General features: G+C 50.9%; 1 protein-coding gene across 5 annotated transcripts in view; it reads left to right on the forward strand.

Annotated features, from left to right (window-relative positions):
- The first annotated feature begins 1,047 nt into the window (after positions 1-1,047).
- The window catches only part of LOC147099514 (oxysterols receptor LXR-beta-like), a 51,857-nt gene continuing 37,268 nt past the window's right edge, over positions 1,048-15,636 (forward strand). For all 5 annotated transcript variants that reach the window (XM_085969726.1, XM_085969730.1, XM_085969729.1 and 2 more), the window contains exons 1-2: positions 1,048-1,266; positions 2,884-2,937. The gene's annotated coding sequence lies outside the window, so the exon portion shown is untranslated. The remainder of the gene's footprint in view (positions 1,267-2,883; positions 2,938-15,636) is intronic.

Raw genomic sequence — 15,636 nt, forward strand, 5'->3', positions numbered from 1 at the left:
GGGAGCAATGCAAATGGGGGAAGAGAGGGAGCAATGCAAGTGGGGGGGGAAGAGAGGGAGCAATGCAAGTGGGGGGGGAAGAGAGGGAGCAATGCAAGTGGGGGGGGGAAGAGGGAGCAATGCAAGTGGGGGGGGAAGAGAGGGAGCAATGCAAGTGGGGGGGGTTAGAGGGAGTAATGCAAGTGGGGGGGAGGGGGAGTAATGCAAGTGGGGGGGGAGAGGGAGTAATGCAAGTGGGGGGGAGAGGGAGTAATGCAAGTGGGGGGGAGAGGGAGTAATGCAAGTGGGGGGGAGAGGGAGTAATGCAAGTGGGGGGGGGAGTAATGCAAGTTGGGGGAAGAGAGGGAGTAATGCAAGTGGGGGGGGAGGAGAGGGAGCAATGCAAGTGGGGGGGGGAAGAGAGGGAGCAATGCAAGTGGGGGGGGGGAAGAGAGGGAGCAATGCAAGTGGGGGGGGGGAAGAGGGAGTAATGCAAGTGGGGGGGGGGAAGAGGGAGTAATGCAAGTGGGGGGGAGGGGAGTAATGCAAGTGGGGGGGGAGAGGGAGTAATGCAAGTGGGGGGGAGGGGGAGTAATGCAAGTTGGGGGGAAGAGGGAGTAATGCAAGTGGGGGGGGAGGGAGCAATGCAAGTGGGGGGGGGAAGAGAGGGAGCAATGCAAGTGGGGGGGGGGTTAGAGGGAGCAATGCAAGTGGGGGGGGTTAGAGGGAGCAATGCAAGTGGGGGGGTTAGAGGGAGCAATGCAAGTGGGGGGGGTTAGAGGGAGCAATGCAAGTGGGGGGTTAGAGGGAGCAATGCAAATGGGGTTAGAGGGAGCAATGCAAGTGGGGGGGGGTTAGAGGGAGCAATGCAAGTGCGGGGGTTTAGAGGGAGCAATGCAAGTGCGGGGGGTTAGAGGGAGCAATGGAAGGGGGGGGAGAAGAGGGAGCAATGGAAGGGGGGGGAGAAGAGAGGGAGCAATGGCGGGGGGGGGGGAAGAGAGGGAGCAATGGAAGGGGGGGGAGAAGAGAGGGAGCAATGGCGGGGGGGGGGAAGAGAGGGAGCAATGGCAGGGGGGGAGAGGGAGCAATGCGAGGAGGGGAGCGAGGGATACAATGTGGCGGCGGGTTAAAGGCGCCGCTGCGCTTGCTGGTAACCCGGGGCAGAGAGAGAGAGTGTCTCTTTTAATGGGAGCGGCGAGGGGCGGTGAATGAAGAGCCTGTGTGCCCTGAGAGCCGCTGATGTCTGTGAGGAGAGCAACGTGGGCAGGAGCAGCGCCATGTTTGGGGGTGAGTGGGGCTCCCAGCACTGGGTGGGTGGGGCAGAGTGTGGCGTCTCCCGGAACACAAACTGCTCCCAGAGTGAGTGAGTGCGTCAACCGCCGGTGTAACTTTGTATTAATGCATGGCATTGCGATCCATCCCATAGTCTGAGCCCCGGGCTCTTGTCTTCACCCTGATGTTCATGCTGGGCTCCCAACACTGAGTGAGACACATGGAGTCTGTCCCCGAGTGAGGACAGGCTGCAGGGTTCTGATGTATCTCGCTATCTCTAGAAGAATGAGCGGTGATCTCGCTGAAACATACAGGATTCTTGGAGCTTGACAGGGTAGATGCAGGGAGGATGTTTCCCTCTGGCTGGCGAGTCTAGAACCAGGGGTCACAGCCTCAGAATAAGGGGTCGGCCATTTAGGACTGAGATGCCTTCTGTGTCTGGGCCCTAATTCCCTGCCTAAACCTCGCCGCCTCGCTACCTCTTTCCTCCTTTTAAGATGTGCCTTTTAAAACTTACCTCATTGACCAAGCTTTTGGTCACCTGCCCTAATTTATCCTTAATGTGGCTCGGTGTCATTTTTTGTGTTAAAATACTCCATGCGGCGCCTTGGGATGTTTTACTCTGTTACAGGCGCTGTATAAATACAAGTTGAGATGAGAAATTTCTTCACTCAGAGGGTGGTGAATCTTTGGAATTCTCTACCCCAGAGGGCTGTGGAGGCTCAGTCGTTGAGTATATTCAAGACAGAGCGATTGATTTTTGGATATTAAGGGATATGGTGATAGTGCAGGAAAGTGGAGTTGAGGTTGATGATCAGCCATGATCTCATTGAATGGTGGAGCAGGTTCAAGGGGCCGAATGGCCTGCTCCTATTTCTTATGTTCTCTCTCTGTTGCTCGGGGGTGGCCCGCGGTGCTGGAGTGTTTCCCTAGTTGGACTGTGAAATCTGCACTTAATAGGAACAGGAGGAGGCCATTCAGCCCCTCGAGCCTGTCCTGCCTTTCAGTTAGATCATTGCTGATCTGTATCTGAGCTCCATTTACCTGCCTTGGCTTAACATCCTTTGGTCCCTATTGCCCAACAAAAATCCCTCTCCCTCTTGAAACTGTCTCCACAGCCTTTTAGGGGAAGAGAAGGTGTTCCAGATTTCTAGTACCCTTTATGTGGGAAAAGTGCTTCCTGAGTCACTCCTGAATGGCACTTGCTCTAATTTAAAGATGTCGCCTTGTTTGTTTCCCCAGCAGGGGGAACCATTCCTAAACTCTCAGATCCTTTTTTTATTTTAAACACCTCGACCGGACCATCCCTCAATCTCCTATACTCGAGGGAATACAAGACAAGTTTATGCAACCTGTCCTTGTAATTTAACCCTCTTAATACCTGCTATCATTCTGCTAATTTACTACAGTAAGCATTGTGAGATGTACAAAAGGGGGCAAATATTCAAATTCTATGGGTGGGCCTTTCACTAGTTTGAAAGCGTTGTTTCAAATTAATGCTTTGAATGTGTTCTGGTCACGTATTTACTTGGTTCCAGGTGATTTGCCACATGTGTAGTATGTTTTAAGGTTTTTTTGAAGGTGTTCAATACAATTACCATTGACTGACGACTTATTTTGTCTGCTTCCTAGGTTGATACGGGAAAACATCCTGGACTGTCGGACTTGCAACCGTCCCTCTTTACTGTAAGTGTTTGGGCACGCTGTTTGTTAATTCTTGGCACAGGTGCGATGGGCCGCATGGCCTCCCTCAGTCATTGAGATTAGTTGCATGCAGTTAGTTTTCTACTAGTGTTCCATTTACCTCCCCAGGAAGCTGATGGATGAGGTCCCATGAGTATCTAGCCTTCTGGCACCTCACATTCTTCATGGGCTGTGCAGCCGTGGGGGCATCGGTATTGAGCCTAATTTGTCTACAGTGCTGGCAAACTGATTTTTCTTTTCTTTTACCCCCGCCCATATAAGTGCTGGTGGTATATCCCAATTGTCTCTTCACTGTAACTGGCTGAATCAACAGATTGGCAATTGAGCTTGGGATCTTGCTGTCTGGCTCATGTGGACATATGATGGGGCAAAGAAAGACCAGCTGGTCTATCAAGCCTGCCCCACACTGCTGATGGCCAGAGCACCATGACTAGATACTTCCTTCTCACCCTACTCTCTAGCCATGTGATCTCCTAGGAGAGGCAAAAAAGAGAACTCTAGGAGGCTTGTGTAGAGCATAACTGGCAGGCATAGACCAGTTGGGCCGAATGGCCTGTTTCTGTGCTGTAAATTCTGTGTACCAATACTCTGGGGGAAATTCCTCTGCGACCTCCTTGGGCGATCGGAACCAGTCCAGGAGATCTACATGGACCCGGTGGTTTTTTGAAGCCACTTGTCTTCTGTGCGATCTGACTGGTCAGCAATGTTCCCTCTAAGCTGTGTGGTCGAGCAGCTGTCTGCTGGAACAGGCTTTTTCAGAGTTAAATCTCTGCGTATGTGCAAAACTGCGAATGGGCCGCGCGCGCCCCCCCCCCCCCCCCCTCCCAAAAAAGGTGAGGGGGAACATTGCTCACCAGGTGTATATTTAACACCTTGCTGTGCCGTGGCTAACTTTTTTATTCTAGTCGGTCTAGACCGCAATTTTCATGGGAGACGCTGGGCGGGCAAGGTGACCTTTGCCAGAGGGGAAACTGGTCAATGCGCTGGGCTTTGGGTGAGTCGATCGGGGGAGGGGGGTTGATGAAATAAAAGCTGTTTAAGTAGTCTGACCAGTCAGTGTTTATAACCCTGACAATCTGTTGAGTCGCTGCCCTGGATTTTGAGGAGGGTCTCCTGGCTTTTGCCAATGATGATTAGCACTGGGCTATGAGTGTCGCTGATTCTAAAGTGCACCTGCTGAGTTGACATATCGGCAGAACTGAGGAAGAGCACGGGAGACTCCATGATTGGGGAGCGGGGGACTTGTGGGGCCGATTGTCATTACTGAAGGAAATCGGTAGCTAATTTTAACCTTGTGTGCACTCTGCTGCGGTTGTTAACAGAATTTAATTTTTCCACCAGGCGTGACTTCGACCCTGAAGACTGGCTTGGCATCCGAGTGGAGGATGGGAATGGACTGATTTTTATACCTGTACCAGATGTTAAGTGCCTTCATTATAAACAGAAAATGTTGGAAACACTCGGCAGGTCTGGCAGCATCGTGGAGCGAGAAAGAGTTAACATTATCGACCTGAAACGGTAACTGTTTCTCGCTCCATGATGCTGCCTGACCCGAGGGGTTTCTGACATTTTATGTTTCAGATTTCCAGCATCCGCAATATTTTGCCATTGTCTTCGTTATAATCCTGCCACCTTTGTAGTCTGGCATTGGCTGTCTGCCTGTGTCTTCTACAAACTGCGACAAGCCCTCTTAACATGGGCCTCTTGCGGAGGTGGTTCCTGTCCCCGTTAACTTGGCCTGGTTTCATACCCAACCTTATCTAATTTGTAGATGAATATGCCCATCTTCCCCCCCCCCCCGCCCCCACCCCAGGCTTGCGTGTCACCTGCTCCCAAGAGTCTGACTACCAAGTGCCCTGGGAGTGAGTCTCTCTCATTTCCCTTGGGTGTCTGGCCTTTATATTTTTTGCTGTAATTGTCATCTGTTGTTTAATAAAGGAATATTTTACTTTAAAAGGTGTGGTTTGTCTCTTTATTGGTAAATAGTATTGATTACATTGTGATCAGTTGTTACACTCATGGGTCTGTGATGGGGGGAGCTGCCAGTTTTAGGCAACCGCACAGTGGAATACATGATCTGAAGGCTTAAAAGAAAGATTTACCTTTATATGGCGCCTTTCGCGACCACTGAACGTCCCAAAGCGCTTTACAGCCAATGAAGTACTTTTTGAAGTGCAGTCACTGTTGTAATGTAGGCAATGCAGCAGCCACTTTGCGCACAGCAAGCTCCCACAAATAGCAATGCGATAATGGCCAGATAGTCTGTGATGTTGAGTGAGGGATAAATATTGGCCCCAGGACTTGAGGGATAACAACTCTGCTCCTCTTCAAAGTCGTGCAGTAGGATTTTTACGCCCACCTGAGAGCAGACGGGGCCTCATTTTTAACGTCTCATCTGAAAGACGGCACCTCCGACAGTGCAGCACTCCCTCAGTGCTGGCGCTGGAGTGTCGGTCTAGATTTTTGTGCTCGAGTCTCTGGAGTGGGACTTAAACCCACCACTTTGACTTGGGCGAGAGAGTGCTGCCCAGTGTGCCGCTGGCTAACGCTCGTGTGGATGGAGAGCAGAAAGTCACTGGTCTAACTATTCAGCTGCCCTGAAGGCAGAGACTGCTCCAGCTACCTTCTGGTACCTTGCCTCATTTGCTAGTTTTAGTGCTGCCTCCCCCAGTAGGAAGAGCTGTTCCCATTGGAGCCTGATCTGTTCCCTGGCCCACCTTGTATTGTCCTTCTGTTTGTGGCATTACAGGATTACATTGTCAGCCAGACCTGCAGCTGAGGTACCACATGTTGCCAGGCTGCTTCTCTTGACTAATAAGATCTACTGCCATTTAAATTGCGCCCCTCAAGAATGATGCCAGAACTGAGGTTATAACTATCTGGAAAGATTGAACAGGCTGGGACTATTTTAAGAGAAAGGTGAGGGGGTGACCTGATGGAGATCTTTTAACATGATCTTTTAACATTATGAAAGGACTTGATATGGTTGATGTTTCCAATGGGGAAGGAAGGGTCATAAATGCAAGTTTATAAATTTAGGAGCAACTTCTTTACCCACTGTGGTTAGAATGTGGAACTCGCTCCCCCAGGGAGTAGCTGAGGCAAATAGCTTAGATAGAAACAAAAATAGGAGCAGGAGAAGGCCCTTTGAGCCTTCTCCCCCGTTCAATATGATCATGGCTGATTTACCATATTCCCACTCTCTCCCCATACCCCTTGATGCCTTTTGTGTATCTCCTTAAATATATTCAGTGACTTGTCCTCCACAGCCTTCTGTGGTAGAGAATTCCACAGGTTCACCACCCTCTTGAGTAAAATTTCTCCTCATCTCAGCCCTAAATGTCCTACCCCCATCCTGAGACTGGCCCCTCGTTCTAGACCCCCCAGCCAGGGGAAACATCCTTCCTGCATCTAGTCTGTCTAGCCCTGTCAGAATTTTATACGTTTCAATGAGATTCCCCTCTCATTCTTCTAAACTCTAGTGGATACAGGCCCAATCTCCTCAGTCCTGCTGTTTAAAGGGAAGCTAAATAAACAAATGAGGGAGAAATGAAAACTAGGATATGTTGAGGTGAGATGAAGAGTGGTGGGAGGAGGCTCGTGTGGACCATAAACATCCGCATAGACCTGTTGGGCCGAATGGCCTGTTTCTGTGCTGTAAATGTATGTACTGATGTCCAAAGGTGCTTTACATCAAGCAGTGAGGGTCGCGCTGATGATCAGCGAGGACAAGAAACGGTTTTGAGGCTTATGAAGGTGAGAAGTGGCAAGGCACGAGGTTATACTTCAGAACTCCCCTGCACTTTGGAAAAAGAGCCATGGGATCTTTTACATAGAGGAAAATGCTGGAAATACTCGTCAGGTCAGGCAGCATCTGTGGAGAATCGACGATCTTTCATAGAAGCAGAAATTTATGGCACAGAAGGAAGCCATTCAGCCCATCGTGTCCGTGCCGGCCGACGAGCTATCCAGCCTAATCCCACTTTCCAGCTCTTGGTGCGTAGTCCCGTAGGTTCTGGCAGTTCAAGCGCTTATCCAAGTACTTTCTAAATGTGATGAGGGTTTCTGCCTCTACCACCCTTTCAGGCAGTGAGATCCAGACCCCCACCACCCTCTGAGTGAAAAAAATCTCCCCTCAAATCCCCTCAACTTTTGTTAGAACTGGAAAAAAGTTATGAGATGTAACCGGCTTTAAGCAAGGACAGAGGCAGGGGGAAAGGGAAAGTCTGTGATAGGGTGGGAGGCAGGAGAGATTAAATGAGACTTTACGTCCACCTGAGAGAGCAGACGGGGGCCTCGGTTTAACGTCTCTTCCGAAAGACGGCACCTCCGACAGTGCAGCGCTCCCTCAGTACTGGCACCGGGAGTGTCAGCCTAGCTTACGTGCTCGGGTCTCTGGAGCGGGACTTGAACCCACGACCTTCTGAGGCAAGAGCGCTGCCCGCTGAGCACGGCTGAAATTTGGGACTGATTAAAGTTAATAGGCCGGGGACATGGAGCCAGCGGCTCTTGCTGAGGCCAAGGTTGTGTGTGTATGTGTGTGTGTCTAGTTGTAAATGAGTTAGAACTTGGCGAGGCTGCTGAAGGACGCACTGAAGAAAGTCTTGACCTGGCAACCGCGGACATTGGCTGGAAGCGATCGGTGACAAGCTCGCTGACAAGTGTTTGAAGTGGAGAAAGAGGTGGGCGGGATTGAAACTGGTGGCTTTTCTCTTGCTGATTGAACGCGGGTTCACGGACAGTGACGGCTGTAGAATCAATGGCCTTGGCGGGATTGGTTTTCCGCCGCTAGGTGCCACTCGCCCCAGCTGCCTCCTCAGTGGGGAAGGTGGGGTTGGCACCAGTCAGGACTTTTGATGTGAACGCAACCCTTGACTGCCATCACCTGCTTGTAGGGTGTAAGTGCACCAGATTTTACATAAGAACATAAGAAATAGGAGCAGGAGTCGGCCACTCGGCCCCTCGAGCCTGCTCCGCCATTCAATAAGATCATGGCTGATCTTGGCTCAAAGCCGCTCCCCATAACCCTTCGACAAAAAGAAAATACAGCAGATGCTGGAAATCTGAAATAAGAACAGAAAGGTCATTGACCTGAAACGTTAACTCTGTTTCTCTCTTCACAGATGCTACCTGACCTGCTGAGTTTCTCCAGCACTTTCTGTTTTTACCCCATAACCCTTCACTCCCTTATCTTGCAAAAATCTGTCTATCTCCACCTTAAATGTATTTAATGACCCAGCCTCCACAGCTCTCTGAGGCAGAGAATTCCACAGATTTACGACCCTCTTGAGAGAAGAAATTTCTCCTCATCTCGGTTCTAAAAGGGCGACCCTTTATTCTGAAACTGTGCCTCCGAGTTCTAGATTTCCCCACGAGGGGAAACATCCTCCCTGCATCTACCTTGTCGAGCCCCCCTCAGTATCTTACATGTTTCAATAAGATCACCTCTCATTCTTCTAAATTCCAATGAGTATAGGCCCAACCTGCTCAACCTTTCTTCATAAGTCAACCCCCTCATCTGTGGAATCAACCGTGTGAATCGTCTCTGAACTGCCTCCAATGCAAGTATCTCCTTTAGAGTGCTACGTTAAATCAGTCTCGAGGCAGTCATGCGTAGGCCCCCTCTCTACCTGTGGCCCTCTGCAGATCAGTTGGTTTGTCTCTGGGTGATCATCCACAGCCCGTTGGCCTGTGGGAGGCTGCATTGAGTTGGGGTTCCTGTAATTTCCTCTCTAGGAGATGTGCCAAAGCGCTTTACAACCAATGAAGTACTTTTGAAGTGGAGTCACTGTTGTAATGTAGGAAATGCGGCAGCCAATTTACACACAGCAAGGTCCCACAAACAGCAGTGTGATAATGGCTAGATATTCTGTATTTTTAGTGATGTTGATTGAGGGATAAATATTGGCCCAGGACACCGGGGAGAACTCCCCTGCTCTTCTTCGAAATATGTCCACCTGAAAGAGAAGACGGGGCCTCGGTTTAACGTCTCATCCAAAAGACGGCACCTCCGACAGTGCAGCACTCCCTCAGCACCGCACTGGGAGTGTCGGCCTAGCTTTATGTGCGTAAGTCCCTGGAGTGGGACTTGAATCCACAACCTTCTGACTCAGAGGCTAGGGTGCTGCCAACTGTTCCACATTTGTAAAGTGCGCGAAAAGACCCGATTTAAATTTATGCAAGTCTCGCAGCTTTTTAAAAATTCATTCACGGGATGTGGGTGTCGCTGGCAAGGCCGGCATTTATTGCCCTTCCCTAACTGCCCTTGAGAAGGTGGTGGTGAGTCGCCTTATACAACTGAGTGGCTCGCTAGGCCATGTCAGAGGGCAGTTAAGAGTCAACCACATTGCTGTGGGTCTGGAGTCACAGATAGGCCAGACCGGGTGAGGATAGCAGATTTCCTTCCCTAAAGGACATTAGTGAACCAGAGGGGTTTTTAACGAAGGAATGGGCCAGATCTCCTCAGTGTTGAGTAAAATCCGGGGCTTACAAGGAGAGTCAAACGTGCATATCCATCTCCTATTTACTCCATTGATTGTGCAGGCTACATATACAAGGGTACGGTAGCATAGTGGTTATGTTACTTGTTATGCTAGTAATCCAGAGACCAGTAGAGCACATAGTTCATAATCCCACCACGGCAGCCGGGGAATTTAAATTCAGTTAAGTAAATAAATCTGGAATAAAAAGCTAGTATCAGTAATGGTGACTATGAAGCTACCAGATAGTCATAAAAACCCATCTGGTTCACCTTTAGGGAAGGAAATCTGCTGTCCTTACCCGGTCTGGCCGATATGTGACTCCAGACCCACAGCAATGTGGTTGACTCTTAACTGCCCTCTGCATTTCTACAGCACCTTTCACAACCACTGGACATCTCAAAGCGCTTTACAGCCAACGAAGTGTCATCACTGTTGTAATGTAGGAAACGTGGCGGCCAATTTGCGCACAGCAAACTCCCGCAAACAGCAATGTGATAACGGCCAGATAATCTGTATTTTTAGTGATGTTGATTGAGGGATAAATATTGGCCCCAGGACACTGGGGAGAACTCCCCTGCTCTTCTTCGAAATAGTGGCCGCGGGATCTGTTATGTCCACCTGAGAGAGCAGACTGGGCCTATCTCCCTCTCTCTTCTGTCTTGATAAACCGTGTGCATTGAAGGCTGAAGACACACAGCGAAGTGGTGAAGGTGCAAGTTGTATATAACTAACTCAATGGGGAATTCAGTCCTTCCTTTATTGTTGGAACCTTCATTTATTCTGCCTGATTGTGGTAAACCACTGTCGTTCACTGTGTTCACTATTGTTGTTGTTGTTGTTGTTGTCGTTCACTCTTGTTTCACTGTTATGTCTGACTATGCCTCAGCTGACTCCGCCCTTGGCTACCTGGTATAAGGACGGCCTGATCTGTTTGAAGTGCAATTCAGTAGTTAACAAAAGCCTGTCGTTCTGAACTCTGCTCAGCCTTTTATTAGAATTGATAGCGCATCAATTTTATTAACTACTGACAAAAAAATAATAATAACGATGCTGCAGATACTTAAGATCAAGTGCCTGGAACTCGACCCGCAAGAACCGGACTCGACTGCTAAGTTCTCGCACTGGCTGAACTGTTTTGAGTCCTTTCTGGCTGCATCCGGCGAGACCGTTGCCACCGACGCCGCCAAGCTCAGGGTGCTGAATTCTAAAGTAAACCACCGAGCTTTTACCCTTATCCGGGACGCTACGAGCTACCAGGGGGCTATCGACATTTTGAAGGAGCAATATGCACGCCCGGTCAACTATGTTTACGCAAGACATCTCCTGGGGTCTCGCAAACAACGGCCCGGGGAACCCACAGAAGCATACATACGGGCGCTGAAGGAACTCGGCCGAGCCTGCGAATGCAAGCAAGTATCAGCCACGGAACATACGGAGGAGCTCATCCAGGACGCCCTCGTTGCGGGCCTCAGGTCCACTCACACACGGCAGCGACTGCTGGAAAGTAGCGAGCTCGACCTGAAGAAGGCGATTTCACTCACCCTTTCGTTGGACGTAGCCCATCGGAACATGGAGGCCTACTCCCCGGACCGCGCGGCCGCCTCGTGGATGTCGCAGCCGCCGCCATCTTGGGACGCGGCGCCGCCCTGGGCCCCGGCCCCAACTGCTGCAGCGATGTCCCGCCCGAGCCAGAAATGTTATTTCTGTGGCCAAACCAAACACCCCAGGGCGCGCTGCCCGGCGAAAAACGCGGTCTGCTCTGCCTGCGGTAAGAAGGGACACTACGCTGGCGTCTGCAGAAGTCAGAAGACCCCTACCTCCAGCAGCGCCGCGTGCGATTCGTGGGAGCGGCCATCTTGCCTTTCTCCAACCTCGTGGGGATCGGGATCGTCATGGGCGCCGCCATTTTGTCCTTCTTCTCCGACGCCGCCATTTTGTCCGCCATTTTGCCAACGGGCCCCCGACTCACCCACCGCCTCACCGGGGTTCTACAGCGACGCTCCCGACTCCACAGCGGCCTCCATTACGCTGGATCAATCCAGACCCCATCAGCTAGCCAGGTCCACGATGGACATCCAGGTAAATGGCCGCGCCACAACTTGCCTTTTTGATTCCGGGAGCACGGAGAGCTTCATACACCCTGATACGGTACGGCATTATTCCCTCTCGGTCCGGCCAACGCGCCACCGGATCTCCAGGGCCTCAAAATCTCACTCAGCAGACGTCGGCGGCTACTGCGTAGTGACCCTCTCGGTGAAGGGCTCCGTTTATAAAAATGTAAAGCTATTCGTCCTGCCACATCTCTGCGCTGCCGTTGGACTTTCATTGTCACTTTAAGAGTGTCACCTTGACATACGGTGGACCTCTTCCCCCGCTCACTGTCTGCAACCAGCAGTTTTTAAATTGCCCGCCGCGCCCCACCTGTAGTCTCTCCACCCTCAAAATCACCCCCCCCCCACCCCGTTCGCTTACCTCACCCGCGACTGCAAGCCTATCGCCACAAAGAGCAGGCGATACAGCACCGGGGACAGATCCTTCATAAGATCTGAGGTGACGCGGCTCCTGAAAGAGGGGATTATTGAGGATAGTACCAGCCCCTGGCGAGCCCAGGTGGTAGTCGTTAAGACTGGCAACAAGCAGCGCCTGGTCATCGACTACAGCCAGACTATCAACAAGTACACCCAGTTGGACGCATACCCTCTCCCCCGCATAGCCGACATGGTTAATAAGATAGCGCACTATCGCGTTTTCTCGACCATTGACCTCAAGGCAGCATACCACCAAATCCCTATCCGCCCTGAGGACCGCCAGTACACAGCTTTCGAGGCAAACGGCCGTCTTTTTCACTTCCTCAGGGTTCCTTTCGGCGTCACCAACGGTGTCTCCGTCTTCCAGAGGGAGATGGACCGGATGGTCGACGAGAATGCATTACAGGCCACGTTTCCCTACCTGGACAACGTGACCATCTGCGGCCATGACCTGCAGGACCATGACGCCAATCTTGATAAGTTCCTTCGCACGGCCCAACTCCTAAACCTCACGTACAACAAGGAAAAGTGCATATTCCGCACAGCCCGCCTCGCTATCCTTGGTTGCGTGGTGGAACACGGAGTCATCGGTCCTGACCCTGACCGGATGCGCCCATTGATGGAACTTCCCCTGCCCCACTGTCTCAAGGCCCTCAAAAGGTGCCTGGGCCTCTTTTCCTATTACGCCCAGTGGGTCCCTCATTATGCGGACAAAGCCCGTCCACTTATCAAGTCCACTTCCTTCCCCCTGACGGCGGAGGCCCGCTCAGCCTTTCACCGTATAAAAGATGACATTGCCAAGGCCACCATGCACTCGGTAGACGAGTCCATCCCCTTCCAGGTGGAGAGCGATGCATCCGACTTTGCCCTGGCCGCTACCCTTAACCAGGCGGGAAGACCCGTGGCCTTTTTTTCACGAACCCTCCAGGGCTCCGAACTCAGACACTCCTCTGTGGAAAAAGAGGCCCAGGCCATTGTAGAGGCGGTGCGCCACTGGCGGCACTACCTGGCTGGAAAACGATTTACCCTGCTTACTGACCAACGTTCAGTCGCTTTCATCCTGATACAAAATGCAACAACAACAACTTGTGTTTATATAATACCTTTAACGTAGTAAAACGTCCCAGGGCGCTTCACAGGCATATTATAAGACAAAAGAAATTGACACCGAGCCACATAAGGAGATATTAGCACAAATGACCAAAAGCTTGGTCAAAGAGTTTGGTTTTAAGGAGCGTCTTAAAGGAGGAGAGAGAGGCGGAGAGGTTTAGGGAGGGAATTCCAGAGCTTAGGGCCCAGGCAACTGAAGGCACGACCGCCAATGGTGGAGCGATTCAAATCGGGGATGCTCAAGAGGGCAGAATTAGAGGAGCGCAGAGACCTCGGAGGGTTGTGAGGCTGGAGGAGATTACAGATATGGCGGGGGGGGGGGCGAGGCCATGGAGGGATTTGAAAACAAGGATGAGAATTTTAAAATTGAGGCGTTGCTTAACCATGAAATGCACCATCAAACGAAGCACATGAAAAAAGTCGGTAATTGTTGACAGTAATTGGGCTGAGCTGGAGGGACTAGCATTCTAGTCCTGTACCCTCATCCCTGCCTTTGTTACCTCTAGACTCGACTATTCCAACGCACTCCTGGCTGGCCTCCCACATTCCACCCTCCGTAAACTTGAGGTGATCCAAAACTCAGCTGCCTGTGTCCTAACTCGCACCAAGTCCCGTTCACCCATCACCCTTGTACTCGCTGATCTACACTGGCTCCCGGTTAAGCAACGGCTCGAGGTCAAAATTCTCATCCCTGTTTTCAAATCTCTCCATGGTCTCGCCTCCCCCTCCCTATCTCTGTAATCTCCTCCAGCCCCACAACCCCCCCCCCTGAGATCTCTGCACTCCTCTAATTCTGGCCTCTTGAGCATCCCTGATTTTAATCGCTCCACCATTGGTGGCCGTGCCTTCAGCTGCCTGGACCCTGAGCTCTGGAATTACCTCCCTAAACCTCTCCACCTCTCTATCTGTTGTTTGGGTGCTGTTGTTGTTGCTGGTGTTGTTGTTGTTGCTGGTGTTGCAGTTGCTGCTGTTGGTGTTGTTGGTGTTGCTGATGTTGGTGTTGTTGTTGCTGGTGTTGCTGATGTTGGTGTTGTTGCTGGTGTTGGTGTTGTTGTTGGTGTTGCTGGTGTTGTTGGTGTTGGTGTTGCTGCTGTTGTTGTTGTTGTTGGTGGTGTGGTTGTTGTTGTTGCTGGTGTTGGTGTTGTTGCTGGTGTTGTTGGTGTTGCTGGTGTTGGTGTTGTTGGTGTTGCTGCTGTTGTTGTTGCTGGTGTTGTTGTTGTTGCTGGTGTTGGTGTTGCTGGTGTTGTTGGTGGTGTTGCTGGTGTTGGTGTTGTTGTTGCTGGTGTTGTTGGTGTTGTTGTTGCTGGTGTTGTTGTTGTTGTTGTTGGTGTTGCTGTTGGTGTTGCTGGTGTTGGTGTTGCTGGTGCTGGTGTTGTTGGTGTTGCTGGTGTTGTTGCTGGTGTTGGTGTTGCTGGTGGTGTTGTTGCTGGTGTTGTTGCTGGTGTTGGTGTTGTTGGTGGTGTGGCTGGTGTTGTTGCTGGTGTCGGTGTTGCTGGTGTTGTTGTTGTTGCTGGTGTTGTTGGTGTTGCTGGTGTTGTTGGTGTTGTTGTTGCTGGTGTTGTTGTTGCTGGTGTTGTTGTTGTTGCTGGTGTTGGTGTTGTTGTTGGTGTTGCTGGTGTTGTTGCTGGTGTTGCTGGTGCTGGTGTTGTCGTTGGTGTTGTTGCTGGTGTTGTTGTTGGTGTTGTTGGTGTTGGTGTTGATGGTGTTGTTGTTGTTGCTGGTGTTGTTGCTGGTGTTGGTGTTGTTGTTGGTGTTGCTGGTGTTGTTGCTGGTGTTGGTGTTGCTGGTGTTGTTGCTGGTGTTGTTGTTGTTGCTGGTGTTGTTGTTGCTGGTGTTGCTGGTGCTGGTGTTGTCGTTGGTGTTGTTGCTGGTGTTGTTGGTGTTGTTGGTGTTGGTGTTGATGGTGTTGTTGCTGGTGTTGTTGCTGGTGTTGCTGTTGTTGTTGTTGGTGTTGCTGGTGTTGTTGTTGCTGGTGTTGTTGTTGCTGGTGTTGGTGTTGCTGGTGTTGGTGTTGCTGGTGTTGTTGTTGCTGGTGTTGCTGGTGTTGTTGCTGGTGTTGTTGGTGTTGGTGTTGCTGGTGTTGTTGTTGGTGTTGTTGTTGGTGCTGTTGTTGTTGCTGGTGTTGTTGCTGGTGTTGGTGTTGTTGGTGTTGTTGTTGCTGGTGTTGGTGTTGTTGTTGCTGGTGTTGTAGTTGCTGGTGTTGTTGCTGTTATTGCTGGTGTTGTTGCTGGTGTTGTTGTTGCTGTTGTTGCTGGTGTTGTTGTTGCTGGTGTTGTTGCTGGTGTTGTTGGTGTTGTTGCTGGTGTTGTTGCTGGTGTTGTTGTTGCTGTTGTTCCTGGTGTTGTTGCTGGTGTTGTTGCTGGTGTTGTTGGTGTTGCTGGTGTTGTTGTTGCTGCTGTTGGTGTTGTTGGTGGTGTTGTTGTTGTTGCTGGTGTTGTTGTTGGTGTTGCTGGTGTTGTTTTGTTGGTGTTGTTGTTGCTGGTGTTGTTGTTGCTGGTGTTATTGTTGTTGCTGGTGTTGGTGTTGTTGTTGGTGGTGTTGCTGGTGTTGTTGCTGGTGTT

The sequence above is a fragment of the Somniosus microcephalus genome, chromosome 28, assembly GCF_052327205.1.
Source record: "Somniosus microcephalus isolate GS21.2 chromosome 28, FLI_Smic_1.0, whole genome shotgun sequence".
In the NCBI taxonomy this organism is placed as follows: Eukaryota; Metazoa; Chordata; class Chondrichthyes; order Squaliformes; family Somniosidae; genus Somniosus; species Somniosus microcephalus.